The 12,072-nt window shown below is 37.9% G+C and overlaps 1 protein-coding gene across 2 annotated transcripts in view; it reads right to left on the reverse strand.

Moving 5' to 3' along the window:
- Positions 1-5,677, reverse strand: part of LOC119413413 (LIM domain-binding protein 3) — a 114,568-nt gene extending 108,891 nt beyond the window's left edge. For both annotated transcript variants that reach the window (XM_037680465.1, XM_037680473.1), the window contains exon 1: positions 5,607-5,677. The gene's annotated coding sequence lies outside the window, so the exon portion shown is untranslated. The remainder of the gene's footprint in view (positions 1-5,606) is intronic.
- Between the last annotated feature and the right edge of the window lie 6,395 nt (positions 5,678-12,072).

Here is a 12,072-nt window from a genome sequence, read left to right on the forward strand (position 1 = left end):
ATTTCAAAGTCATATTTTCACCATGTTATTCATACATTTATAAATGTCATAGTTCCTAACAAAATATTTAATTTATAAGCTAAATATTTAGTTTGCAAACTAAATACATAACTTGCAAGTTAAATATTTAGTTACTAAACTAACTATTTTGGTGTAAATTAAATATTTAATTTCCAAGTTAAATATTTATTTTCAAAACTAAACATTTAATTTCCAAACTAAATATTTATTGTCCATAGCTAAATATTTAATTTCCAAACTAAACACATGATTTCTAAGCTAAACATTTAATTCCAAAACTAAATATTTAATTTGCTAACTAAATACTTAACTTGCAAGCTAAGCTAAATATTTAACTTGCAAGTTACATATTTAAGTGACAGTTAAATATTTAGTTAGTAAATTTAATTTTTTAATATAAATAAAATGTTTAGCTTAAAAATTAAATGTTTAGTATGGAAATTAAATGTTTAGTTTTGAAAATAAATATTTATCTTGTAAATTAAATTTTTTATTTACACCTAAATATTTAGTTTACTAACTAAAATGTATATTTAGTTTACTAACTAAAGATTTAACTTTAAAATTAAGTATTTATTTTGTAAACTAAATATTTAGCTTGTAAATTAAATAACTAGCTTGGAACTATGACATTTATAAATGTATGAATAACATGGTTAACTTGATGACTTTGAAAAAATAAAACTACTTTTTTCTTATTAAAGTCTAAAAAAACAAAATATTTATGTTAATTATTGACTGTGTAATATTACAAACAGCACCCCATACTTTTCTGCTAAAAATCCTAGTGTATTGTTTGTACTGCTCAGAAAAGTGCTTCAAAATATTCTTAAGGATTATATCTCAGACATTTCATTCAAGGGACCCATGGAAAAAGTATTTACTCATCATATTTTGAAAAAATGCAATTATTACACATTTTTTCCACCAACACAATGTAGCTTCCCATAGCTTGGATCTCTAAACCACTTTGTAATCTAATCCTTGGTTTGATGTGATGGGTCACATATTAAGCTAAATATACAGGTATGTGTCAGCAGCTGGAAGTCATCCTCGGTACTTCCTCTGAACTCTAACACATCTCCCAAGGTCTCACAATGTCACACAAGATTGCACATAATTCACAAGATTTGACCCAAACTGCTGTAACTGCATTATTTCAAGGTCAAGGTTCTTTATTGTCATTTGCAGCACATGTGGTACATGAGGTGGAACAAAATTGTGTACACAGGGTCCCAGTTACAGCCAACAATAGCAAAAATATATAGTGTAAAAAGAAACAGTAAATAAGGATCTAAGATATAAACTAAGAGCGAACGTCAAATGGTACGCTAAAATTTCTAAGATATACGCTAAACACGAACAGTGCAAAACAATACACCGAATGACAGCAGCACAAACAGGAGACTTTGTGAGTGGATGAGTATGAATGAACGAATAAAGCAGCATGAAATAATCAGCAGCATGAGATCAGCAGCATGGATAATCAGCAGCACATATCAACAATTAAAGTTGCATTACAGTGTTGTTTTGTTTTTTTCTCCACATTTATAAAACTGATTAGGGACACATGAGTCTAACAGCTTCAGGGTAGAAGCTGTTCCTCAGTCTAGTGGTTCTACACTTAATGCTCCTCAACCTCCTGCCTGAGGGGAACGGGGCAAAAAGTGTGTGCGCTGGGTGAGTGGGGTCCTTCATGATGCAGATGGCCCTCTTCCTGCATCTGGAGGTGTAGATGTCTGTGATGGTGGGGAGGCTGACTCTGACGGTATTCTGTGCAGCCTTCACTAGAGTTGCTTTTGGGCCCAAAAAAAATCTGACCCGACCCTGTCCCAGCCTCTAGCCATCATTTCCAAACCCCATCCAACTCAACAAATTAACAGTAATTACAGATCAGAACCCGACCCCCCCCCCCCCCCCCCCGACATTTTTCATTAAGTTTTGACTGCTTATAAGTATTAACAGTCGGTGGATGCGCCCAGCTGATTAAAAGGGCAATGGATCACTTCCTGGCAGTACAGTCCCATCTGAAGCTTAACTGAACTTTATTTTATTTTATAAGGCCGGTCAGCTCACGTTGAGAAATGGCTGGTGATGTATGGCAAGCCATGTTGCCATATAACAGGATTGCGTCTGATCCACTGACGCAATCAAAAGTCCGACACCGACCCGGCCCGCCCATCCAGCACATTATCATGGCCTGGCCCGGCCCAAATTCAGGTCGGGCCGGGATTCGGGCCCGGGTTAGAAATGACAGCTCTTGCCTTCACCACTCTCTGCAAAGCTTTTCTTTCTGCAGCTGTGCAGCATCCATTCCACACGCTGATGCTGGAGCACAGGATGCTCTCCACTGCACACCTGTAGAAGGAGGTGAGGACTGAGCTTCCCAGACCAGCTCGTCTCAGCCGTCTGAGGAAGTAGAGTCTCTGATGAGTCCAACATTTTTCAGTCAGGTCATCTGGACAGTTTCTTTTTTTTGTGCTGAAACATTTCACCTTCCATCCAGAAGGCTTCACCAGTCAAGGAAACACACAACAAAACTGATTCTTCCCCCAACAGCTTACTCCAAAGTGGAACAAACCAGTTATGTTGGTGCTAAGATGGTCTCTTTGGCACGCCCCCTCCTCCATTGCCGGCCCTCTTCCTTGTTGACAGTCGTGTCAAACTGGTTGAAAACAACAAAGTCTATGCTCAATAATCCAGGTATACAATCCAACATTTTTCAGTCAGGTAGGTGTGTTTGTTCTGTCTGAAGTCCACGACCATCTCCTTCATCTTCACATTGATGTGAAGGTTGTTCTTCCTGCACCAGCTCTCCAGGTGTTCCACCTCATGCCTGTAGCTGGATTCATCGTTGTTTGTGATGCATCTCACCACCGCTGTATCGTCTGCAAACTTTACAATATGACAGCTTTTCTCTACTTAATGATAGTCTAAAACTCTGGCATGAAAGGTGGCGGGAGACATGCATTCAAGGAATGCTAGGCCTTTTATAAATGAACTTGTTTTTCACAGGTGAAAGTCACTTTTTTTAAAATAAAGTGAAACTTTAATTGTTTATAATATTTCCACAGACCCCTGTTCTAAAATAGCTGAAATACTTTTTTAAAGCTCTGATAAAACACAAGGAAAATAAGTGGGTTTCTGATTTGTACATCAGAAATGTCAAAAAGGTTTTATCAAACACACTGACAGAATCTGTTTTGTTTCCAGAACCAGCTGACCTTCAGGTCAAAGGTCATGTTTACTTGGAGCTAACGGTGCAGCAGGAAGGGACAGTGAACCCCGTCAGCGCTGTGCGCTCCGTGTTAAACGATGTGTGAGACTCTGTTCTCAGGCGACAGCTTCAAACATAAAGGTCAGCGCTGGATTAATTATATTTTTCTTCTGAATGAAGCCGATAAAGAAAAACAGGTTTGATATCACCGAGGTCAAGCATTAACAGAGACAATGAGACAGGAATGCAACTTAAACTGAATATCGACCGCTGATGAAATATAAAAAGGTGGACATTATTGTTTTTGCCTCTTTCTCTGTATCTCTGTCTGTTAGCAAAATATCTCAAGAAAACATCAATGGATTTTCATCAAACTTTCAGAGAATAATCATTGCATGTACAACTGCAAACGATTAGCTTTTGGAGTCAGCACAGATCAAGATGGCCACTAGTGATAATCAAACCTAGCCAACATAGAAAAAGTTTATATTTTGGTCATTTTAACAGATATTTTGTTTAAATTCGGTTTGGTAGTAGCTGAGAATCATTTACAACGCATACTCTAAGTGCTACTTATAGCTGGGGTGTGGTGGTGCAGAGGCTAAAGAAGGTAGACCTGTGATCGGAAGGTCACTGGTTCAACTCCCCGGACCGACAACATCAAAATGTGGGTGGGATAGGTGAAGCATCCACACCTGCCTTCACCGTCATTTGCCCCACTCTGGGCCCTTGAGCAAGGCCCTTAACCCCCACCATCTGCTGCCCTGGGCACCCTCCATGGCTCTCTGCACCACACAGAGGGCTGTGGTGGCTCAGTGGTCTGTGGTTGTGTCACATCTGGTGTAAAAACAATCACCAAGTCTTTGTGCGAGTTAGTTCGCTGTGGCCACCCCTGAAGAGGGGAGCAGCCGAAAGAAGAAGAAAAACTTCAAGTGCTACTTCTTAAACAAATATTTACTCAAAACTTTAGCACTAACTGTGAACCCTGTTTGTAAGTTAGCAAAATATCTCATGAAGCAATATTTTTATGATGCTTGCAGAAAATAATTATTAGATCTACATCTGCAACTGAATAACGTCTGGAGTCAATCCCAATGGTGATTTTAGCCTCTTTTTGGGGGTGCTCACTGCTCAAGCACCCCAAAATTTTAACTCAGCACCCCTGAAAAATAACATAAATTTATTTATTAATATAATTTTTTTTTTTTTTTTTTGCCAGTTCTGGGTTTTGGTTTCTGTTTATTGCATGTATGATTCAATGCAACAATTTAAACTAATTTAAAAGGTCATTGTAAAACTTGCTTTATTTGCATAATGACTTTATGCTGGATGTCCAGCCCCTGAGCAGTTTAGTGAATATCTTGCTTTAGAGGATGAATATAAAACCTCAACTGAGTGTGGAAAAATGTAAAAGATGATAAAGCCCTGCGGCCGACCTCATGAGCAGCTGAATACAACAGTGATAAACAGGAAGTACCACATGTTCATCTGAACGAAGGTAACTTCAGGTAAATCCTCCTTTTTCTGTCATAATTACATTGTATACTTAATGGTTAAATTAAAGGCTAATGATTAAAGCTAGTTTTACTTTGTTTGGTGTGATGTAGATATACGTATGTAACTTCTGGTTGCATAAGTTCAGTCTTTGTTTGTTATGATCAGTTAACACTAAACTAATGTTGTACAAAGTGTTTATTAGGTTGTTTATTGTAAAGCAGAGTGCTACGTCTGTAGCATCTTAGCTAGCAAATCTGTATTGCACGCCGGCACCGCTGGCTTAGCGCTACTTCTTGTTGATCTCTAAAATTGTTATTGGATCAAGTGCTTACTTATGTAGGTAAACGTAGATGTTTAAAAACCCATTAAGACACACCAGAGCGCAGGAAGTGGCATCTACTTTATTCAAAAATGTCAAAGCCCCAGAACCCCCCAGTGTGTCGTCCCATATCACAAGTGTATTAGTTTTTTTATTTTTCTCTAAAACAACATAACTCAGCACAGGTTTAAAACTGGCTCGAAAAGTGGCGGGTAATAAGCATTTAACTTTAACTTATTGTTCTATTTGATCACCTGTTTATCACCTACACACAAGCTCCGCCCACCTGTTCCTGCTGCCTCTTAGCTCCGCCCAGCTGGATCCCTGCGCGCATTAAACCAACGAACACCATGAAAATATGACTTTTCATGAAACTGTCGATGGTTTCGGACCCGCAGCCGGTCTGCTTCGGCTGGGGGAGCAGCCCGGTGACCCGGCTGAAGGAGCCGAGAGCTGGGCCGACTCAGCAACTGGTCCCGGTCCAGTTTAGCTGCTGGCTGGACGCAGGTGGAAGGACAAGGGAATAAAACAAGAGAAACATTAGTTCAGTACCTGTCTGTGCGGATCCAAGCGGCCCGAGGCGATCCGGGATCCTGCTGTGGTCCCCGAACCGGGACAGACCTGGGGGGAGGGGGGGTCAACAGCGGCTTTTCATTAGCAGGGCTTTAATTTAAAGAGCCAGCGGACAGATCCTGTGAACTGTTTCTGATCATGGGGTGGCAGCATGTGTGCTGATTCAGCATTCTCTTTGTTTGTGTGTTTTTCAACTCGTGCACACTACGTGATGTTTTGTATATCAACATCTTCCAATCCTACTTTATTTATAGAGCCTTTAAAACTGCAGCAAATAAGCGCTTTGGCAAATATATATATATATATTTCTTTTTTAGATTTATGTACTCTGTTTCAGCTTCTTCAGCAAACTTCAAGCAGGCCACTTATTTCAATAAGTAAAAAAAAAAAAAAAACACATTTAGATCTGTTTCAAATTTCCTTTAAAACACAAAATCATTCAAATGTTACTTTGAGTGCTTTTTGCAAACTTTTAAAAAACGGGCAAAGGATACCTTGTCAACAGTGGCTGTGTTTTAGATCTTAAATTGTTATTGTTTTAAATTATTATTTATTACAATTATTGCCATTTACTGTTATACTGTATGTTTTATATATATATATATATATATATATATATATATATATATATATATATGATATATATATATATATATCATATATCACATATCATATATATATTTATTTATTTCTGAAGTCTTATTCTAATCTGGTTACTTGTTTTTTTTAATGACTTGTACTGCTGCCTGTTCTTGACCAGGTCACCCTTGTGAAGTCGTGATCTCCATGGGTTTTTATCTGGTTAAATAAAGGTTTAATACAAATCTGAATGTCATTGCATCTTTTTCTGCTTTATTTTATTGTACAGCACTTTATCCAACAATGTTCAGTCAGGTCATGTGAACGGTTTATTTTTTTGTTGAAACGTTTCGTCCTTTATCCAAAGGACTTCATAGGTTTGTTTTTTCATCCTTTGGATGAACGACGAAACGTTTCATCAACTACAACAAAAAAGAAAGAAACCGTCCAGAGGACTGAACATTGTTGGATTTTTTAACCTGGATTATTGAGCATGACCTTTGATGTACAGCACTTTAGTTCACTTATTACTGTAACTGTACTGGGTTAAACATTTTACTGAGGGTGCTATTAAGGATAATTTGTGCTTTCAGTTCTCAAGGTCAAGGTGTCTTTACTGTCATTCGCATCACATGTGGTACATGAGGTGGAACAAAACTATGTACACAGGGTCCCAGTTACATCCAACAAAAATACAAATTGTAAAGAAAAACAGGAATAATATCCAAGACATGAACTAAGAAATACACTAAACTAAGAATATACTAAGCACTAAGTACAAAACAAAGCACCAAACAACAGCAGCACGAACATGAGTCTGTGTGAGCAGATGAGGACTAATGAACACAACAACATGAAGTAATCAGCAGCATGAGATCAGCATCATGGATAGTCAGCAGCACACATCAAGTGGCATTACAGTGATTTTTTTTTCACAGTAATTTTCACAGTGATCATCCTGACTAGGGATTCGTGAGTCCAACAGTCTCAGGGTAGAAGCTTGTATAATGAAGGGTGAGATGGAGGAAGAAGAGTGACACCTTTTCCATCTCAACTCCACTACATTTGTTTTACAAAGTATTTATTTGTCATTCATTAAAGTGTGGCACCAGCTGGTCAGTTTACTGACCAACAACAACTTATTTAATATTTTCACCCTTTAATAATCAGAATCAGTCACTGAAATAGATTCTGTTAATTACAGGGAGTTCTATACCAGAACAAATGAATATTCATCCGAATGAAGAGACCAAAGTTGTCTATGAAGTTTTATTACAAAAATAATCAAACTAAGAATCAACAACAATAGTAAACAAACAATAATAATGAATCAATCAAGGCTAAATTCTTAATGAATTTAGACAAAGTTTGACTATTTTAATAAATAGTTTACTTTGGATTTTGGTTGAAAGTAGTTCTGTATTTAATGTGATCAGATAAAGTCATTTATTATCACTGCAAGCCAGGAAATGATTTACCAAGTTGCATCAGCTAAACATGGCATAACCAGACCAAGGCATCATGTCACCAGTTTCTGCTCCTTACTGGGTCAGTGTTGAGGGCATCACTCGTCTTTCTGGGGTTCTGCTGGTGGATCAGACCAGGATACACCACGAGGAGGACTCGCCGGGAACTGTCCAAAGGTTGCTGAACATACTGGCTCCATCCTTCAGCTGTCCAGCACTAGCAGCATTCATAGATGTGGAAGGATGGCAGTACACTTGGTCCTTCTTCCAAATTATTGTTTATTTGTTGGCTGTAGTCTGCTTCCAAAAAATCCTCCTTCCCTGATTCCATTCTAGGCAATCTGGGTAATAGAAAATGATCCATTTTTGCATTTCATGCACTTTTCAAATGTTTACCGAACTTTCAGTAACTTGAATTTTCACTTCTGGTTCGGAGGTTCATTTCCTGTTGTAAGATCATTCATATATACAGTATGTGTGTGTGTGTGTGTGTGTGTGTGTGTGTGTGTGTGTGTTTAACTCAATATTATTATTAATTGTTTTTTTTAATTAGTTGTGTTTTGCAACAAAAAAAAAATCACAACAGCCACATATTAAATAATAATAATTTAGATGATAAAGAAAATAATCTGATATTTTCTTGGGGGTGCTACGGGGGTGCTATGACTTTTCCAGGGGGAGCTATAGCACTCCCTAGCTCCCCCCTGGAGCCGCCTATGGAAGAGTTTATTTCAGTTGAGATTAAATTTGTCTTCTGAGTGAAAAAAGAATATGAGAAAAAGACACATTTTCAAATTAAGTGATTTTCACATTAAAATGTCTGGTCTAATCTTTTTTTCTTTAAGAAATAATATAATATAGTGGTGGCTCACTGCTGCCTCTCAGCAAGAAGTTTGTCAGCTTGAATCTGGGCCAGGGACCTTTCTAGGTGGAGTTTGTGTGTTCTCTCCGTGTTGTGTGGATTTTTTACTAGGTGTGAGTGAATGGTTGTTTTTCTCTATGTGTCCCTGTGATGGACTGGAGACCTGTCCAGGCGTCCCTATGATGGACTTGTAATATAATATACTACAAAATCCAATGAAGACATCCTTTCTTATAATTTATGGCAAGAAAGTTTGTCATAAATCACAAATAAATCACAAAGTTTGGTTTTTGACCCCACTGTGGGTCACAAAACCCCCAGTGGTGGGCCTTGAGATTATCTCCAGTGATCAAACAAAATTAAAAAATGATTACAAGAAATACAAAAGCATTCAATAAGGGTACAACATAAAGTACCTAAAAGTGAAAAAGTAAATACAATATTTACAAGGTCCTAAAGAAAAAATAGTAAATAACATGGTAGAATATAACAGTGCAAGTTTATTTTTATATATAACAGTGCAAGTAGGATGAATTTGTATGAATAAGTATTTCAAGGTAGTAGTATAAGCTTAAATCCACATGATGTACAAAGTATACTGCACATAACTAACATAAACTACACAGGTTGTGTGACAGATTATTGCACAGGTAGTGAGTAACATTGAGATGAATTATGATGGTAAGATGATACATACATGATACAGCCACATAATGCATTAGCAATAAAATATTAGGTATCAGAAGCTAATATTAGTCATATTAGTTGTCACAGATGTGGCTTGGTGCAAAGTTATTGCCAGTTGTTCAGTGTTGTTTAATGAGAGTTCAGTAATCTGACAGCTTATGGATAATAACTGTCTTTGAGTCTTTTCGTACGTGATGGCAGACTCCTGTATTGTCTACCTGAGAGTAGTAGAAGGAAGAGTTCGTGTGCTGCGTGGGTGTGGTCCTTAATGATGCTGCGTGCTTTACGCAGACATCGGCTGTGGTAGATGTCCTGGATGGTGTGGAGACTGCTACCAGTGATGCCCTCTGCTGTTTGCACCACCCTCGGTAGTTCTTTCCAGCTCTGACTTGTGCAGTTCATGTACCACCCTGTGATGCAGCCTGTCACCAGGCTCTCAATGGTGCACCTATAAAAGTTGGTGAGGATGCTGGTGTTTGTACCAAACTTTACATTTCCTCATAGGCAAAGCAATCTTACCGTTCATGTAAAATATTTGATAATGTTCTTATAGAAACAATTCCTGAATGTTGTTCATACTGTGTTAATGCTACATGCTTGTCTCTTGACCCTACAACTGGGTAAGGTTACAGTAGACCTAGCACATTACTGAAGTTTTAATTAGGCATTTTAAGCTACTAATAAACATGATGGATGATGATCATATTGCTTTATGCTAGGCCATTGGTAACAAGGAGTGATTATTGTTATTGTTTCATATTGACTAGTGATTTTTTTTCCCGTAAAAGTTATAATAATACTCATAATTTCTGCTTTGGTCACATTACATCTGTATTATAATTGAATACTCCATCTGTATTGTTTTCTAAGCTTTTTAATTGTTTTCTATTGTATGGGTGTACACATGTTTATGTTGTGTTTTTAATTTTACTTTATTTGTGGGTGTACACAGGTCTTATGTCTTATGTAATGTTCTCATTTTTACTTCATTTTTACTTTATTTTTACTTTATTTTACTTTATTACTATTCGCACCTTATGTCGAAGCAAATTCCTAGTTTGTGAACCCGTTCATTGACATGGCAATAATAAACTGATTCTGATTCTTAAGCTATTGAGAATTGAGAAAGCTCCTCGGATGAGGAGCGAAACATCTTCTGTTACAAATAAAGTCCAGTTGTTTTTGTATTGAACTTTTTTTTTTATTATTCATCATGTCCTGGATGACTGAGAATCTTCACCAGCATTTAACTTAGGCTACACTATGTTTCTTAGACTGTGGCTAGGATGCATGAGAGAAGCAGAGCATGCTCTATTCACACAAGGAGAGCTGTTGGTCAGGCTACTTCTTGTTGTGCCATTAACTCTAAATTAGTTATTGAATCAAGTGTTACTTATGTAGGCAAAACTAAATGTTAAACAGCCTGTTAAAACGCATCCGAATGTAGGAAATAGCATCTACTTTATTCAAAATTTTCTGGGGGAGGACCCCCAGACCTCCAACCAGACCCCCCCCCCCCCCCCCATCACATTCAAAAAGCTTCTGACACCAATGGTCACCACATTGTTCAAACCAAGAGCCATTGTCAGCACTGGGGACTAAAAGCGCCCCTAAAGGGCAGATTCTAGAATTGCCCCTGGTGGGCCACTCTGAGACATGAAACTCCAGGGCTGAAAATGAGTCATGTTTTTACTCTGGTTTTTATACATATTTAGAAAAACACATTTATTAATAAAAAAGCACTATGAGTTTATGCTTTCAGTTTTGTCATTATGTCTGGATTTATTTACATTTATTGCTGGTTCTTTTGTGTAGTTTGGGGTCAGATGATAAAACATGTTGGAACCATTGATCTCACCCATTCATTAGTCAGTGAGTTAATTTCTGTGCACTCGGGAGCAGATAACTTAATGAGAAGACAACAGAGCAGAAACCAAAAGAGAACAGGATGAAACAAGTCAGCTGAAGTCTCTGTCAGGTGAAACAGTAAAAAGCAGCTGTTCTGAAAAGTATTTGGGTTGAAAAACTCATCCAATCAAATGAAAAATGCTGCAAACTTTTATTAGACGACAATAAATGATCTGAAATCCGACAGTTGGAGAGGAGATTAATAGAGCTGCAGATGAAACCAAACAAAGTTTTTAAGATGTTTGATTGAGAAGAAATGTTTCAAATTCCACACCTGACTGCAGCGTTTATCGAGTCCTTCAAAGCATAAACTTGACTTGGGAAGAGTTTTAGTTTCTGTTCAGATGTTCAATGAATCTGCACAAAGAGCAGCAAATGTATAAACTTCAAAGTCCTGTAGTGATGTGGCTGTAAGTTCTTCATTTGTGCCGACTTAACTCTTTAAAAGTCTTCATCCAGCCTCTGAAAATCTGTGAAACACACAGAATGTCTGATTTGTTTTGTCAGTTAAGATATTTAAGAAACAGTAATACAGGAGTTAGGAGGCACGTTCTGATAAACACAGGTCTACTTTAGTTTTATGTGATTTATAACTAATATTACTTATTGAAGGCGGCACGGTGGTGCAGTTGGTAGAGCTGCCGCATGACAGTGAGAATGTCTCCGGAATGAATCTCGTCCGGGGGGCCTTTCTGGGTGGAGTTTACATGTTCTCTCCTTGCATGTGTGGGTTTTCACCAGGTACCCCAGTTTCCTCCCACAGACTAAAAACATGCACGATAGACTGATTGGTAACTCTAAATTGTCTCTAGGTGTGAGTGAGAAAGTGAATGGTTGTTTGTCTCGTTTGTCTCTATGTGTCCCTGTGATGGATTGGAGACCTGCCCAAGGTTTCCCCCGCCTCTCCCACAATGATTGCTGGACATGGGCACCAGTGACCTCC

Source organism: Nematolebias whitei, chromosome 1, assembly GCF_014905685.2.
Source record: "Nematolebias whitei isolate Nwh7 chromosome 1, NemWhi1, whole genome shotgun sequence".
NCBI classification, from domain to species: Eukaryota; Metazoa; Chordata; class Actinopteri; order Cyprinodontiformes; family Rivulidae; genus Nematolebias; species Nematolebias whitei.